Source organism: Vigna unguiculata, chromosome 4 (genome assembly GCF_004118075.2).
Source record: "Vigna unguiculata cultivar IT97K-499-35 chromosome 4, ASM411807v1, whole genome shotgun sequence".
Lineage (NCBI taxonomy): Eukaryota > Viridiplantae > Streptophyta > Magnoliopsida > Fabales > Fabaceae > Vigna > Vigna unguiculata.
Window position 1 is genome coordinate 26462223 of NC_040282.1, and position 6000 is coordinate 26468222.

Genomic DNA, 6000 nt, shown 5'->3' on the forward strand with positions numbered 1-6000 from the left:
CTTTGAGGGTGGTGAGGAAGGCTTTGCAAAAGACTGCGTCTTGGGATGTGTACAGGGCGACATGGGTGATGTAGACTTTAAGATGTTCGTCAGGGTCTGTTTCACCGGTGTAGCGGTCCAGTGTGAAGGGTTCCCACTGGGCGGGAAGGGGGGTGTTGGCGATGAAGTCGGTGAAGGGGTGACGACGTCTGGGTTGGTGTGGTGGTAGCGGATGGGGGGAATGTAATGGGTATATTGTAGGGGACCTGGGTGGTGGGGAGGGTAGCAGCATGGGTAGGGGTTGCGGTGTGCCCTAGTTGGGTGGAGGGGAAGTGAGTGGGATGAGTGGAGGGAATGGGTGTTTGTTGGGTGGTGGTGAAAGTGTGAGGGGTGGTGTTGTATTCGCTTTCTTCTTCTGTGGGCTGGAAGGCCGGGGACCTTGCAGCCTCAGATGTCTCCTTGGTTTTCCCCTTCTGAGTGGGGTCGGCCTCCATCTTTCGCCTGAGGCAAGAATTTTCTTGTCGCAGTGCCTCCATCTCATCAACGCTACGTTTCTTCAGATCTGCCAGCTCCTATTGCATTTTGGCCTGACCGTCTAGGATGGCGGCTAGATCTGGGGTGATGTTAGCAGGTCCTGAGGGACCAGCATCAGCTTGCTTGTTAACTCCAGCTTTATTACGGGTTGAAACCATCTTTGGAGAAAAACGGGTAGTAAGGTGTTGTCTCGTGCCCCACGGTGGGCGCCAATTGTTCCTGCAGAGGACAAATAAGATCTGTTAGGCACAAGTGTCACCTTACCTATACGTTCGCTATCCCCTCGGTTGGTCTCTTCCCATCTAGCAGATATCGGCCTGGACCCGGGAGGGGTTACCTGCAGAAGGGACTCCAAAGCTTAAGTCAGCCAAAGCTCTCAAAAAGTCAAATCAGGTGATTAATGGAGTAATGAATGCGTACCTTTAATTACTGGGGTCCATGCGTATTTATAGAGTATTAATTATGTCTGGCCGTGTCATGGCCTGGGCCCTTGTTTGGGCTGTAGTGGGCTTGGGCCCTAGCCCAGGCCCTTAGTTCGATTATTGTGGGCTCATTCGATATTAGGGGGCTTTGATTTCACTAAGTGTCTTAAGGTTGTCGGCATGAACCGACTACTCCCTTTGGCGGTTTGTATTACTCATATGCTGTCTTAGGCAGGTTATTCCTCTTAACTTCTTATGTTACCGGTTTAGGCCGACTAGGCTTAGGTCAGCCCAGGCCGATTAATTTGAAATGATTTTGCGTGTAGGTATGGTGATCGTTTATTATTATTTTGTTAAGTTGGCTCGGTGTGGTACAATTCTCTTAGCAAAGCTTAGATCCCAAATTCTTGGATTTGACAACATATGTGAATTGAATATTCATGATCCCTTCTTTGCTACCATGTATCATGATTGTCTCACTAAGTCCCAAGGCGGTTTTTATCTCTCAAATGGGTATCTTTTCAAAGAAGGTCGTCTATGTATTCCTCTAGGTTCGCATAGAAAACTATTGATCAAAGAAATGCATGAGGGGGGACTTATGGGTCACTTTGGCATGAGGGGGGACTTATGGGTCCCTTTGTCATAGAAAACGTTGGCCATGCTTAAAGAGAAATTATTTTGGCCCCATATGAAAAGGGAAATACAAAACCATTGCGCTAGTTGTTTGAATTGTTTGCATGCTATGTCTAGCACAATGCTTGCAGGGATGTATACTCCCTTGCATGTTGCTTCCACCCCTTGGGAGGATATAAGCATGGACTTTGTCCTAGGGCTTCCAAGGACTTCTAGGGGTGTTGACTCTATATTTATGGTAGTGGATCGTTTTTCTAAAATGGCACATTTTATACCATGCCACAAAGTAGATGATGCTAGCATGATGAAGGATTGACCCAAACCAAGGATGGAGGCACATGCTTAAGAAGACTAAACATGTTTAGAAAGGAAGTTCACTAATCCTTGATCCCTTTCATTTGTGTTTGTTATTTTTGATTCCCTAAGTTGACTTAGTTGAATCAACTTTAGTTGACTTGTTGACCTTTGACTAGGTTTGACGTGTTGACTATAGTTGACTTGACTTAAGCCAACATGTTAATCTATGTTTATTTGCTTTGTAGGTTAATTAGGAGTAAGAAAGCAATGCTAGGTGGCGCATGGTGATTGGGAAGCATAAATGATGTGGAGGAGAGAGTAAAACAAAGACATAAATCATCACTATGCCAAAATTGTCAATAGACAGCGTTTTTTTTGCTAATAGATAGCGTTTTTTAAGCGCTATCTATTGGAGCGGTATCTATTAATAGATAGCGTTTGTAAAAAAACGCTATCTAATGACATCTTATAGACAACGTTTGGCTCAACAAGCGCTATCTATGTATTATTGAAAAGATAGCACTTCCTAAAGACAGTGTTGTCTATCGATGTACTTATAGATAGCACTTGAAAAAATAAGCGCAGTCTATATCTTTTATTTATTTTTCATCATTTTTTTTCAAACAAGCAATGAGTATTGGTTTGATTTTTTTTCTAATTTATTTAATTTTTTGTTCATTCTGTTTATTTTAGTATTATCATTTACGGAAAACATTTATGATAACTATAACAATCAATAAAAACTTACCCAATGTGATTTAAAAAAAAAATGCATGCATTATTTTCTAGGCAACTATTTTCTTTTATAGATAGTAAACACTTATAAAATAAAAATTAAAAGTAGTAAACAAACTACTTTAAATGAACACTTATAAAAAAAAGAGCTTGGCAGCCTATATATATCAAGCTTCTAACCCAAAATGGCCCAAGTAGTCAACAAATATAAAGACACAGTCTGCTGGTACTATGAAAACTGATAATGATTCATGTATATACATACACTTGTAAGGGCTAAGTATAGCCTTTGGGATTCTAATCTTCCTAATTAGTGGTTTCCAAGGTTTGTCCATGAAATCTGCTATGCTAACTCCTTCAAAAGTGTTCTGATCTCCCTGCCAAAAAGCATTCACTCTGCCATAAGTCCCTTTGGTCTCAAACAACCATTGGTTGTGATCAAAATCTTGAGTTTGGCTCCTCAACAACATGGACTTGTTGTTCACTGAACTCAACCCATGGGACATCCTAGGACCCCACCACCCTTGTCACATGGGACTCTTTGAGGACTTCTCTTGGGAGGAAGAGATGATTGCTTGAGTCTCCACAACATTGTCTCCAACATAGGCAACAAGGCTTTTGGATGTATTACTGAAAAAGACATGAAAAAGAAAAAAAAATTAATGAGAGGGTTGGTTGAGTTGATTTATTGACTTAAGTTGATGACTAATTGGCATGAAAAAGAAAATGCATGATTACTTGAGAGACATGACTAATGCAGCCAAAGAGATACCATTGAAGTAGGAAATGTGAAAGAGAACAAAATGAAGAGAATCAAAGATGATGATGAAGTAAGTGGTCCTCATGTTATGGCAATTATTTTTGCACACAAGGTCATGACTTTTCTGTAGTGATTTTCCTCCAGTGACTATGTACACAATGTCCACAATAATCTCATATCAGTTGTTGAGGCACCACAATCCACAATCCCAACTTTTTCCCAAAACATGCTTTCCTAGCTCATGGTACCTATCAACATTTTCCCAGCCACCATCTCATGCATATCAACCATTTGCAACAGTGTACAGATTAATTATCCATGACAACACGAGAATAACTACTCCACGACCCTTGTTCCACCATATTCAAATTAATCCAACCAAGTTCTTTCAATAGTTAAAAGTTCTTTCATGTTTTTCATGTTTTATTTTTCATTTATTTTTTTCATATTTTTCATGAAAATTAGCGTAGTACTTTTTATCAGATTTTTATGGCTTATGCTAGTGGGTATACCTACTAATTGACGCACACACTATCATTACGCTAATATCCCAAGCTTTTTAAATTTCTATTAAATTAGGTTTCTTATTACACGTATTTCCTATCCAAATTGGATAAAAGATTTTAAGCCACCAATAAAAGAGTTACTATCTATCAAATGGAAATACACCTTGAAATATATTATATTAGAACCAAAAGTCAATATACTACAATAAGATATCACAAAAGTAACTTCCTTACAAAGAAATATATTATAACAGAATCAAAAATCAATATCCAACATACGTTAAGAAGAATAGTCTAATTCTAAAAGTTACACGTGTCTAAACAAAAACGAGAATTTTGAATATTGAAACTTAAAAAAATCAAGATTTTATAATTACAGAAAGCAAACATGTAATTAAACCACATCAACAATTTTATAATTTATGAATATCATGATTGAATGAAAATATAAACAAATTTAACCTTATCTGCTCCAATGACATAGCTATCCTTATATCGACTTGTCAACATGGCAATGACAATTTCTACAATAGTAAGATGTCTGCAAACACCCATTCTACATGAATAATAATGCATAAAAAGTAAAACACAACCATCAAAATTCCATCTTCAAGGTAAAATAACACTAACCTTCCAGTATGGGAAAATTGACAATTTGTTGCACATCTAATTGAACTTGAAACACATACAGTAGTCCTACCTTTGTCTCAAGGTATGAAAATTGTTTCTATGACCAACGTATCGTCCAATATGAATAAAATATGCATTATCTTGTGAGTTTAAAGTTAATAAGAATACTCTCCAGAAACAATTAAATATAAGCAAGTCGTGCAACTAATTATGAAGCTACAACCATAAAAAATAATAGCTTTCAGGTTTCATAAAATTTTCTATCTAGATTAATTGAATGGTGAAATATATGAAAATAAAAAAGAGAAAGATCAATTTAACCTTTTTTGTTCCATCAATTGCCGTACGAATTTCTTTCAGAACAAGCACCTTGAACTCTGTCATTTTCATTCAGCATTTTCTTGAAATCTTATTCAATGCTAGGACTAAAGACCAAATGACAATTTAAAACGAACCTAAGAGCTTTAGGAACAAAAATAAAACAAATGTGCGATGTAAAAAGAGAGGTAATGACATACTAAATTACATTTCAAGATCTTAATACCATTAATGGTGATAGTAAATTGCAGCTTTAATACTACTGCTAGTGTTTATGCACCAATCTTATCATGTTCAACCAATCTAAATATTATAAACATGTACAAACTTTTTATATAGACAGTAAAAACATACTTCAAGATTAGGGTAAGTCACGCATTTGAGAAGCGTCTTCGAACTCGGCATGAAATTCCAATGCCATCACAATCTCCTGTATCAAATGCACATCATTAAGTAGTAAAGAGAAAGAATAGAAAGGGTACACAAACAAGAGAAGGATTTATGCATTTCTTAAAATTGGGGAAAGAGTAGTGATCAAAGTCAGAGAGGTTGTGATGAGAAGAAATTGAAAGGAAACGGCGTAGGCGAGGAGAGAGAAGAGAAGAGAACGGTGGAATTTCTATCTATTTTTTTGTTGAAAAAAATAATGGGTTGAAGGAAGATGAGAAAATGTGCGCAACAAAAAGTTGGATGAACAGAACAAAGAGTGAAAGTGAAATAAAAGGGAAGAGGAAGGGCAACTAATCTAACCTAACGGAGTGAGAATTACTTTTGTGGAAACACAATAGAACAACCTCAACAACCAAGTGACACCGACAACACAACACAACCTGTTAGTGTTTGCACATTTGCGCTATCAACACTAAAAAATAGATCCCTGAGACTCTTTTGGCCATGCTTGTCTGCATCTTCTTCGTCGTTGGTGTGTTGGAATATAGTGATGGAAGGTTTAGGTTAAGGTGGAAGGTTCGAAATAAGGGATGCTGGTAATGACGCGAACGATGCTAATAACAGGATGTGAGTAGGAGTGAGGTTGAGAATGAATTTTGTGACAGTTGAGAATGATTTTTTCATAGGAGAAGGCAATGTGTGCGTTTTAGAATTTTTTTAATTAACCATGGACAATGCTTATTTTCTAAAACGCTGTCTATGATGATGCAGTACATGGCGCTTAAATATAAAAACG